Here is a 12,382-nt window from a genome sequence, read left to right as displayed (position 1 = left end):
CTACTGTACTGTTGACAAGGACTGTTAGGACGGGGAAACATTAATCCGAAGAGCACATTTATTATGACTCTTTTTTTCTCTTTTTAATCTGAAATTTTTTTTTCAAGCCTATATAACTGATAATAAATAGGAGATAATTTACTACCTCTGCAGGAGAAAGACAGAAAGTAATTACATGTCAAAAATAATGTGATGTTTAAAAACATTTAAGTTTAGCATGCAAAATGCATGACACATCATATTAAAGCTGTAATAGAAAATGGAGCCTTTTCATATCTCTGGAGAATTTATAGACAGATTTAAATTCGGGGAAAGAAATTCCAACAAAACAGAGATTGGACCGGAGCAGGAATATGGATAGAAACTCAACACTCTGATTACTCTCATGTCACCAACATGGAGCACAATAACACAGCAACAGTCTGAAATGTTTCATTTTAAATCTAACTTGCTGTGTTGAATCAATTATTCACATGGATTAAATATTCCCATTAAAGCCGATGTTCTATTCCCACACAGTTCAGATGAGGTAAAAATTAAAAAAAAAAAAAAATCACATGGGCCCTGAAAATAAAAGCCCATAACTCCAGCAGATCAGTCAGAGCTCGGCCGAGATCTGACAGTGCATACCATCTCGCCGAAAGCTCTCCACAAGTTTTCACAGAGCAGAGATAGAGCGCATCTCTCACCGAGCGGCACGGCCAGATGACAGCATCGGTCAGAACACAGATTCTATTTTAGGTTGTCAGAGCGTACTAAGTAAAAATCAAGCTCGGAAAAACACGGCGAGATTTTAAAAAGAGGTCACATTTTTAGACGCTCTCGGTGCATGTGAAATGGTTTCTGACTGGGTGGCGTGTTTAAGGATGTAAATGTCAGTTTATCCCTTTTTAATAGTAATAGCAACTGTTGATCACTTTAGAGGCGGGGCTCTCGGGACGGGATAAACGAGTTGGCGCAATCAGTTTGGTTCAGACTGAATTACTGCATCAAATACTGCATGGGCATTTTACTTAAACTTCTTATGTGTGGATAAGCATGAATATTTAATAACCTGCGTGGAACAAATGTAGCTGTGAGTAGATATAAGAGTGTATTTGTCAATAAATGTCATGCAGGCATCCATACATGGAGGCTGGCTCGTAAATGGATAATTATTATACAGTCTAATCTGTGCAGGAGGAAATGAAATAATTGTTAGACACTGACAGCATGTTCAATCATATCTGCTACATTACGATCTTATCAAACATTCATGAATGTACTCTTTACTGTATGGTAAATACGGCGGGATTTAAGGTAAACCCATCAACAAACAGAGAGAGAGCGCGTACCTCCGCCCGGGAGACGACATGGATGCAGAATACCAACACCGCCTCGTTCAAAGCTGTACATACATTTTCCTCACAACTGCCAAAAATTAAGCCTGCAGAGGGAGGAAAAAAGAAATGCGGACATAGAAAGAAAAAATATGTATATTTTAATGAGAGATAACTTGTTCACTTAATTTAGGAATTGAAGCTACAGCATATAACTTGCTCTCTTAATTAAGTTATGTGCTATTTTTGAAAAGTGACATTTTGGAGTCAGGAATTTATCACATATAGGGAATCTGTGATTACCTGGGGGTCTTTAAATAACTCATTAAGACGTTATGCATGCTGGCTTAAAAAAAATAAGGAAGTTCTCTCTTTCCCCACTTGAAAAAAACCCAAAACAATAAGAAAACAATAGTTGCATTTATGGGTACTGTCTGAAGTTTAGAAATATGCATCCTGTTTGTTGCTCACCTTGATACAATAAGAAACACAGTTTACTTTGACGACAAGCGCAGATTCAAATCTTGAGCAGCGCCGTATTCAAAGGGTTTAATTAGAGTTACACTTTTGTTCACAGCTGGATCGAAGATTGCACTTTCCAAAAAAAAAAAAAAAAAAGGTTCAAAAAGAGGAACAGTTATAATCAAATAGCATCTCTGAGAAGGAAATAGTGATAGATACGTCTCTATTAGTTTACATCATTACAAAAGAAGCCAAATCAGCTCCTGATGTGAGGGTTCAATGCGGCGCTGCCCTGAGAGCACGGCGGTGAGATAGTTTTATGCTTTGTTAGTAAAGGTCATGCCAGCACATTGATGATGTGCCTATTATCTGTCTAAGCGGCAATCTGTTTAAAATTACCTCATTATGTTGATGACCAAATCAAGTGCACCCCTGGGCCCCATCCACTCCTCCTTAGATGCTGCTTATGCTAAGTCACGGGCTAGCGGTGCCGTCATGTTAGATCTGATGAGAGCAGCGGGGCATCTCACACGGCATGTATGGCGGCTAAGTCATGACACGGTATTAATCAAGTTAACGCTCGTCCTGTCGGCCTGCCTGCTCTTCTTATTAGGCTCATAAACAGGTGAGGCATTAGGCACCTTTAGCCGTTAAGAGGGAGGAGCAGCCTGCCCACATACATGTGACCTGTAGGGACACCAGGAAATTGATTCGCTTACACAATTGGATTATTCCATAGTCACTTCGGAATCAATCTTTGGCTGCATACGAGGGTCGTGTAATCAATGTGACTGACAACAACAACGAGAGCGAACTGCTGGAACACATGTGACGCCTGTAAGAAATGCGCATAAATGACTCCCGATGACAGTTGTGAGGGGTGAGTTTGAATTAATCGAATTTGAGAGACAAGCAGGATCTGAGAGCGTCCAAGTTCTGGTACGTCTTTAGATTCCAGAGTTAAAAAGACCAACAAATCTTTGATGAGCAAACTTGTCAAATACAGTCTACTTGACATGTATCACTGCTTCTTGTCTCTGGATATTTTCATTCATTTCTAAGGAAACGTGATGAACCCCGGTGGAGGTCTGGGCTCTCAAGAGTTCACTTCTAGTTAACAGCATTATTTCCACCGAAACTTTTCCTGCTTTGACGAGTGAGAATGGCTGCCGTGAAAAAGGCTTATCATCGTGAGATATGAAGGTTTCAACTTCAGACTTGTTGACATATTATTTGAAGATGCAGTCCTTTAAACTGGTGTGGCCTGGGAACGTTTGTAAAAGAGAAATACAATTGTCCCAATATATGATGTCAAATGATCACGTCGCGTTGTTAAATGCTGAGAACAAAAAGGCAACAAACTACGATGGGAACGGCTGTACGATCTTCTCTAATGTATCAGGAGTATTTCTCTTACACACCTTCTAGTCACACTCGCTGCTGTTGATGTGCAAATCTGGCGTTGCCTGAAGAAACTCTCAGACAACAAATGCACTGAAAGCTTTAAAGACGGAATTAGTATTCTCAACAGTTTTTCCACCTACAGAAGCTTGTTTTTCAGACTATTTATTGTACTCGGCTGGTGCAGTGTTTGTGAGGAGTCAAGAAGCTGAGTGAATGCTTTCATGCAGAACATGTAAGTGGCCACCCAAGTTCTTATTGATCGGACTGGAGCACACTGAAAGATCAGATATTCACAATCTTTTAACATCATTCAAAAGCAGTCAAACCTTGCACACTAAGCCCACTGTGGTCTGTACCATTAAACTGCTGTGTGTGATTGGCAACTTGTAGTGTTGATAACAACGTAACAAATACCAACAAAAAGTCAAATGAAAGACCCATGTAGGAGACAGCCTAAATATACAACTGATATTTCAACAGGCTAAAGAGCAAGCGCATTCAAAGCTGTGAACAAAAGAGACCATCTGCAAGGTGGGTAAAAGTGAGTCCACCAGCTATAATTAAACCGCAGCCTCATTAAATGCTGGTTTTAGAAAAGACTATGTTGGAAGTGAACAGATAATTCTGACCATCATTAACCTCTAGCTGACCCTAATTCTGCTTCACAGTTCCCTGGATTCTGTGGATTAACGCTACATTTAAATAATTAGGGTCAGCGACGGACAAACACCACATATATAAACCCTGAGATGACATGACCGCTATTGAATAGACCAGAACGGCGCCGTCCGATCCAGACAATGAGCTGTCATCCTATATGGAAGTAAGTATTCTGACGAGTCTGGTCGACGCTGCAAGAATTCTCTTTCATTACAGCCCTCATGATTTATGGCTCTCACACCGATGCGCGTTAAATCGGCAGTTGGTCTGTTGAAGCAACAGACATGACTAATCAATAATAGATCACCACGTCGTGGTTTTCATCTATCAGAGGCAGTCATGATACAAATGTGTCATACCAGAGCGACCATGAGCAGCACTGCTACTGTGGTGACTTCACGGGGACAACGCCGGCGTGACAAGCTACCATCGCTGCATCAATAGATAATACATTCACAGTAAGAAGTGTCTGATTGCCATGCTTGTATATGTCGTGCACATCCTGTGTTTGTTTTCCTTCTGTCACACACTTTTGACCGATTGTCCTGTGCAAAAAAATGTGTTACACACCATAAACAGATTTGTTATCCATCGCTATGTCCACTAACTAACTAGCCGCATCAACTTCGTAAAGTGACGTGCGTTTATGATACGCTTGTGGTGCCCCCAAGTGGCCGAAGAAAAAAAAAATCGGGTGTAAACACATCACGTTGAAGGGTGGAACGACTACCGCTGCAACAGAGCAACGCTGAGTAATTAAATGGTCAACTTGCATTTATTATATACGTAAGACAGGAGGCATATAGTGACTGTGTGTACTGAATATAAATGAACACACTCCTTAACACAAGGCATTGACCAACCCACAAGCCTCCCTCGCTCTGAATCTCATTAAACACCTGTTGGTGTCTTGGATCAGTGTGATGTCGAGCGTGAAAAGCCACTTACATGAAATGCCTTTTACTGCAGGTCTACATTACACTACGTGAGCCATTTAAGCCACATCTCTCAACTAAAAGTCAATGTTATGTTACTTGCTTCTTCTTTTTTCATTTTTTTTCTTTAAAAAGGACACAGTTCTCCTCTAAATGTCCCACAGAGGCAAACGCAGGCATGAGATTAACACAGTCCATGTAAAATGACACTGCATAGTTTATTGATCCATACATTGGAAAATATAATCTCAAAAATCCAGCAAATACATAGAAATGCAAACGAGGGTATATTGATCCCATACAATAATGCTCGAAATCAGTCAAACCGTGTAATCTACCACGAGTCTGCCAGCTCACCACTTTCGTGAAGGGCATTTCTCCCTGAAAGCTTTGATGGTATAATGTCAGCTTTGTTTAGGATGTGTGTGCATGTGTGGGCGGTGTGTATGTGTGTCTTTCATTTCCTTCCCTCTTTGCTTGCTGCGAACATCTTTTCCCACAATTTGAGGTTAAAATCAGCGCTGCCCTTGGCGCTAATGGCCGAGTGAGTGACAGGATAGTGACAGGAAACAAATGTGAGCCTTCATCACACCGGGCATCCGCATTTACACACAGCAACACTCAGAATTGCAAAGTTGGTTGTGATGAAGAAAACAGGAATGTGTTCTGAAGTGGAAATCATGGCTGGCACAACCCAGATTTCATTTACAAAGTTATTAGTTCTGTGTGGTCCCCCCCCCCCCCCCACTTCTCCCACACCGAATGAACAGTTTTCTTTTTTCAACAACATTGATCAGCCTGCGAGCTGCTGGGACTGTGGATATTAGAGGGAAAATGATCAGCTCGGCCTGGAGAAATGGCTCACTGCTGGGAGGCTTTGATTGACTTCCCATGGGTGGGACACTGCCTTAGATCTACTTCGAGGTCTCTGTTGATACACTTTAGTCCACAACCTGAGAGATCAACTTGTGTGTATGTGTGTGAGTGTGTGTGTGTGCAGACTAACACTGAAGAACAGGAGTAACAAAAGGCCAGTGCAGGAAAAGGTGTGATGTCTCTGTGTGGGATGTAAACTACTTGTGTGTTTTCTATTCTAAGCTGAATCATTTCCTAAGCCAGAGCTCTGCTGTCATAAGAAAAATCAGTTCTGTGCAGCTGATCTGAGTTTTAAGATGAAGCTTGAGAAACCACACCATTAGCCACCATATGAATTTGTTTAAACAAGGCGCCTTGCTCGCGTGCGTTCTTTGCTTATTGCATGGGAAATTAACTAGTGGTTCCAAATAGGGACAGAATGCGCATCAGTTACAACACGGCAGGGGAATCGCCTTAGGGATTCTTTCCAACATGTACACGGTAAAGGAATGAGAATACGCGACGGCCTCAGTTTCCCACAGGTGATCTTGAAGATTCAGCATACAACAGATGGTTCTTTACCTGCAAAACAATACTGTCATTTAGACTGTTGCAGAAGTGATCAGAGCCGAGTGTGACATCACCCACTGCATTGTGGACTCCAGTTTTAATGGTTCAGATTAGGAGCTTTTGGCTTTTACCATTTTGGCTTTAGTGCAGTACATTTGGACGAGCGTAGGTGGTGGATCCTGCCGTGGTAGCGACTTGTCCATTGAAACATGTCCTGCATTATCACCTGTTTTACTTTTAATGGGACCATAATTCATACAAATGGACACAACGCTGTATTTTCAGAAGACGCAAAACTACCAATTCCCATGAACTTGGGAATACACACAGACGTCCACACCGTCAGACATCATTCAGCAATTAGAAATAGTACAAGTTTAAGGCATTTTTGCTTTTGCTTCTTTTATCAGACTAGAAAGCTCTGGCCATTCAATCAACCTAAATGGAATGAAATGGTGGTGTAGGTCTGGAAGCTGACCCCCCCGCTGACAGCATGCGGTTGACTGTGTAGGGGGTTTCTGAGTGAGGCTGGCAGCTCTGTTCCTGGAGTTACTGGTGTCCGTGGTGAGCGACACGTTTGCAATATTTCTGGCATGGAAAGATGTAAAAGTCACCAAGGAGAAATGCCCTTCAAAACAATTATAGATAAATTTTTATTTTGCATACTAGAAGGCTTCTTCTATTATGTCTGAATTACTCTCTAAAAAGTAGAAGTATTAAAAAAAAAAAATGCTCCCGGCATTTTTATGGACGTACGATGCACTTAAAGTGCTGCAGGTCTAAATTGGCACATTGATTCCTCGAGTCTTCGACCTTTCAGAGTGCCGGAGGACTCATGATCGAAGGTGCTCCCCCTGTCAGCGGAACATACAGGAAGAAAATTTGAGTCTTATGAATCATCTTCATGTCTACACAAACAAAAAAGGTATTTGGGATTAATAATTTCTCAAATGATTCGAGCACACGTCAGAACTTTTTGAACATACAAGCACACTTTAACAACAGTGTGACGCACACAATATGATAAAACTGACAAGCATATTTCTGATTGGCACAACAGGGTTATGAATCCTTCTCTTCAGCATTCAGCCTTTCCACAACACAAGTAAATAAATACTACGGTAGATTTTCTTGATTTGTGCCTGACTAATGCAACACAGAAGTGTGTTTAACAGAAATTTATCATTTCTCTTCCGACTAAAGGTCATTTTGACTGCCAAGTGTTGCAGTTGCATTCATTATATTTCCATTTATCTTACAAAGTCAATGGTTTAACTGCCGTATTCAATATCACAACAAATGCCCATGTACGCTCAATTCACATACAGTAAAGCTCAAATCCAGTCTCTATATCATGAAGCGGGATTTGTGAGTCTGAGGTATTTTCAGGTTCAACCAAAAGTTACACAAAGGTGGTTTGCCTTTCAGTGGGATATATCACCATGGTTACTCATGCTGCAGACCTAACCTGCAGGTTAAGATCAAGATAAACGATCAAGACCTATAAAACTGTGATTGCTGACAAGTCAATTCTCTTGGAAAACGCTGTCAAAGTCCAGGAAGATTCAATGGACATTGGTGTATGGATACAAAAATCCAAAAGTTAACTCAGACCATGGAGAGTGAGGTTTTCAGAGACAGATACAACCCTTTCAAGATGAAATAAGAAACTACAAAGAGAATTGGTTATCTTTGTCAGTTAGATTTAATCCTAATACACAGGCTGATCAAAGCACTAAAGCTTTGTAAAGCAACAACAATCCTTATTTATACATAACTTAAACAAACAAAGCAGGTAAAAAGAAGCAATAAGTAGTATCAAATAATACAAGCACTTATCAAAAATTTCCAAGAGAACACACAAAGAGGAAACTTTTCACAAGATACTCAAAAGAAGCAAGCAAATTAATTTGTCTGGGAGTTCCACCGTGTGGGTTCTGCACTAGCAAATGGCTTGTCACTCTTAGTCAACAAACGGGACCTTGCAGCAACATACGGGGCTTCATCTGTAGCTCTTAATAGCCACAGGATCACCAGGTCAATAAGTCAGAGATGTAAGTAGGTGCCAGGTGGTTTTTAAAGCCTTTAAAGTGGGCAATAAGATTTTAAAATCAATCCGAAATCTACCAGGGAGCCACTGAAGGGAGACGAACACCCGGGTCCTCTGATCATGCCTCTTTGTTCTTCTAATGAGTCAAGCAGCAGCGATTTGTACTAATTGGAGATGTTGGAGTGAGATTGGGCTGCTACCTGAGACAAGTGTGTTGCAATAATCAAGCTGAGAAAAGATAAAAGCACGTAGAACTTGTTTTTTAGGTCAGCAACAGATAGAAATGACCTAATTTTTGGAGTGTAGTTTTAGCCAGAGGAAAACTAACTTGATAACATCTTTGACCTGATTGTCAAAATAGAGTTTGATATCAAATGTCACCCAATTATTTCTGGCAACCTGCTTTATCTTTCTAGACCAGCACCTTAAGAGCAGATGAGATTTCGGGGGACCAAATGGTGTGACCTCAGACTGTTTGTCATTAAATTTAAGGATATTTTGAGACGGCCACAATTTAATAGCGTTTTAACATTTGCATCTGCTCCGTAGGTTTTGATGGAAGGCATAAGTTAAGGTTGACAGCACAAAAACAGTCTAAAGGTTGGTGCGCTTCTAAATAACGTGGTAGGAAGGCAAGAAAATAGAAAAAGGCCAAGAACAAAACCTTGCGGGACATCACAACTCCCCAAAGCTGTCGAGGAGCAACACAAAGAGCTGTGCTGGTGGGGTATGAGTTAAAAATGGCTGCTTTACAAATCAGTCACATGAACACTTGCCACTTTAAGCATTTTCATGTCTTAATCGTGTCACATTAAATCAGGCATACGTACAGTACTGTTCAGCTCCTATACCAAGATTTGTTGGTGCGGTTTTAATATGGACAAACTGCCTTGTAGAATGTTTTTGTAAATGGCTGACGTAAACTTTACCCTCGCCCACTTCTACTGGAGCACGGTCAAGTTCAGATGTCTTCGTTCCGAGGCCGATCAAACGCAGCATTACTGATAAAAAAGATAGTTTCGCCATTGGTTTGTAGTTACTAAGGACCGGGGGGTCTTCTTAATGGAGGAAGAAGAATACAAAGCTCACAACTGGTTGGAGGAACAAAAAGGCAAAGACATGCGAAAAAAACAACAACAATCACAATAACATGACCAAATGTGGAAAATATCTCTGAGCAGTGCAGTGAGGATGATGTCTGAAATGCCAGAGGAGGATTATGGGAGACTCTGCTATATATACTTTAATGTTGAGATTGTGGTGGCTCGAAAAAGGGAACAAAAAAAAAGAAGCAAAGCAAGGATAGGAAATTAAAAAAAAAAAAAAAATGCAGGGGTCAGGCTGGATTCAGCACCTGATATTCTCCTGCTTATCCGCAAACCATTGCAAATAAATGTATTAACTGGTTTGGCGTGTGTGTGTGTGTGTTTAATTTATTCAACTAAAGGCACAAAAGATGTGTTTTTATTCCATGTGTGCAGCTGAGGCAAAAAAATAAAATATCACTTTAGGGACTCTACCAAGACCCTTTAACAGTGTCAGGGTTGTAGCTGAAATGAGGCTTATTCAATGAAGTCTCCACAACCACCTGATGATGCTCGTTGTCCGTAATTGTGGTTGGCTGCTTTTGTCAAGCCACCAAACTTAAAGAAATCCTTGACGTTTTTAAACTCACTTCATAATACAGATCCAGTTTTGCACATTAAATACATTTCATGTATTTGTTTTAAAGCAATTATGATTTAACTATACGTGACAAAGCTTTAAACTGACTGCCGTGTGCTGGGACTGGAAAATTACCGGAGAACAGGAGACTGAGGTTCACATTCATAAAGAACATTTCCTCATTATGTTGAGAGCAAAGGGTAATTTATCCTGAACTATGTTTTCTATGGCACGTATTTCCTTTTCAGTTAACCACATGAACATTTTCTAGGAGACAGGGAGGATGAGAAATATGTCTAGGTATGTCTCTCAGAGCGATTTCTGCTTTGAAAATGAGATGTGTGTCAATTACTGGCCGCTGCTGCGGCATTTATGGGATGGATTATATAAGTGAGTCCTTATTGTTCAAACTCATATACTAGTTGCCGCCCTGGATCAAGTTGAGTCACGTATTAACCTTAATGCTAATAGAATGAAACAATACGGAGCCGCATGCTGGCTTGAGCTGAAAGTTCATTCACCATTAAAACGGGAATATGTCCATAATTATGAGGCCGTATTGGATTCACATCTATGTATTAAGCAGCACAATACATGCCTCTGAGTCCTTCCTTTAAGCTCGTACGAAAGTAAGCTTGTAATGTGGTCAACAAAGTGAGAGACTCAACGTGATTTTCTCGATTCCAAAGCACCATCTTTTCTGTAAATCAGCCTATTTCCATTCTACACCAGCTCCTTCATTGTAGACTAATGGCAAAAGATCCCTCGTGGTGCTGCATCTTTTTCCAGCTCACTGCCAATTGTACAGGACATCTTTCACATTCTGTCTCTTCCTTGACATTGTCCCTTTTGGGCAGCCAAAGCAAGCGAGGAATACACAATATGTACTGTAGGCAGCTCCTCGAGTGCGTGTCTGACTGAAGTACTCATTAAGAACGCATGTATGTAGACCTTGTTCTCGGCCTCCACTGTAGCGGATGCTTGAAAATGAAGCGTGATGCAGCATCCAGCGTATTCCAAAAGGCTGCTGAAGGATCGATATCTAACAGAATAAGAAACATAAAGCATCCACTCACCCTCTAATCTCTGTCCCCACTATAGTTTATAAACTCCATCAAAACTATATTGTGAACTGACACGTTTGACCTCGGAAGTTGAGACGCTGCACTCCATCAGTGAGTCGACAGCAAGAATCCAGAGCACTTAACAGTCTCTTTGAAATGACTGAATATGTTGCAGGGCGTTCTTAAAATCCCAACAATGTGTACATGCATTTTTTTCGTGTAATACAGGCAGTGAGAGATGGACATTAATTCGCCATTAAGACTCAAGTGAGAGAAGCCTCAGTCCTGCAGAATTCAAAAGAGGCTTCCTCTCTGTAGACTGCACCTCGCACGAAGATGAGATCTGGTTAGCATTCAAATCATGAGCCTCTTGGCTAGTTAAAAAAGAAAAAAAAGAAATGTCAGGTCATTATAGATTGCAATTTTTTCCGGGGTAAAACGAATACATGAAACCTTGATTACCCACAAGACAAGCAACAGGAGAGAGACACCTTGAGATTAATTCCTTTCTTCTCTTGGTTTACTGGTCAGATCAGACGCTTTTCCACCCTCTTTCCCTTCGTTTACAAGTTCGTGGGCCAGTCATGTCAGGGTCACTGCCTAATCACATTAGGGCTTGATCAAAGTTGCAAGAGCAAGAGGGAGAGCAAGAGAACCTCATTTCTCACAGAGTGGGGATTAAACCTCCCCCAGCATCTCGGATCATCGGCACAGAGCCATATCCCACAGGCCCAGGCGAGGCTTCAGCGGAGTGGTGGGTGGTGGACAGGCTGCTGAACCTGCTGTAATCTGGAAGACAGACTACAGACGGTAAATCCAGGCTCCGTGTGTTGGGCAAAATAGATGATCAGCTAGATAAAATATAAAATACAGTGAGTAAATCACTGCTGCTGATATCTCTGAGGTGTGTGATCAAATGATCTTAACTTTGGAGCATGGGCAGACTATCAGAGTGGTAGTTCCCAGACACACTTAATATTTCACTGCAGGAGTTGGCAACTTTTGAACCACATTTGAGCAATAATCTCAAGTCAAATCTCTACATTTGATGTGATACACACATTTCTGGGCATTCGGCTGTGATTCCACCGCGAGCCAGTTACATGAACAAACCACGGTGACATTTGCCAACTTTATCACATTTGTATCGAGACACTGCAAACTAATTTTTTAGCAAATGAATTTATCACTGCTGACTATAATTAGAGGATACATTGGCTGGTAATAGACACACGTAGCATCGGAATGCCTTGATCCGGGTGAGTCCCACCAACATCAACAACACCGAGTCCCTTTCCAACAGCGAGCATTTAAACTTGCGTTCTTCCACTGCCTGGTGAGGCTGAACAACTGGAGTCGCTTTAATTTCTGCTTGGTTTGATAATGTCTTTCTGCTCC

At 41.2% G+C, this 12,382-nt stretch overlaps 1 protein-coding gene and 1 long non-coding RNA gene across 3 annotated transcripts in view; both read right to left on the bottom strand.

The window, feature by feature from the left end:
- Positions 1-12,382, bottom strand: part of asic4a (acid-sensing (proton-gated) ion channel family member 4a) — a 100,365-nt gene that overhangs the window by 65,850 nt on the left and 22,133 nt on the right. The gene's annotated exons all lie outside the window — the stretch shown is intronic.
- Positions 6,956-12,382, bottom strand: part of LOC147251851 (uncharacterized) — a 112,012-nt gene continuing 106,585 nt past the window's right edge. The window contains exon 3 of the long non-coding RNA XR_015118700.1: positions 6,956-7,059. This is a non-coding gene — a long non-coding RNA (uncharacterized LOC147251851). The remainder of the gene's footprint in view (positions 7,060-12,382) is intronic.

This window comes from Aulostomus chinensis, chromosome 12, assembly GCF_037954235.1.
Source record: "Aulostomus chinensis isolate RoL2024-O1b breed Wild chromosome 12, RoL_Achi_v1.0, whole genome shotgun sequence".
NCBI classification, from domain to species: domain Eukaryota; kingdom Metazoa; phylum Chordata; class Actinopteri; order Syngnathiformes; family Aulostomidae; genus Aulostomus; species Aulostomus chinensis.
Note: the sequence above shows the minus strand (reverse complement) of the source record. Positions and strands in the feature narration are given on the sequence as shown.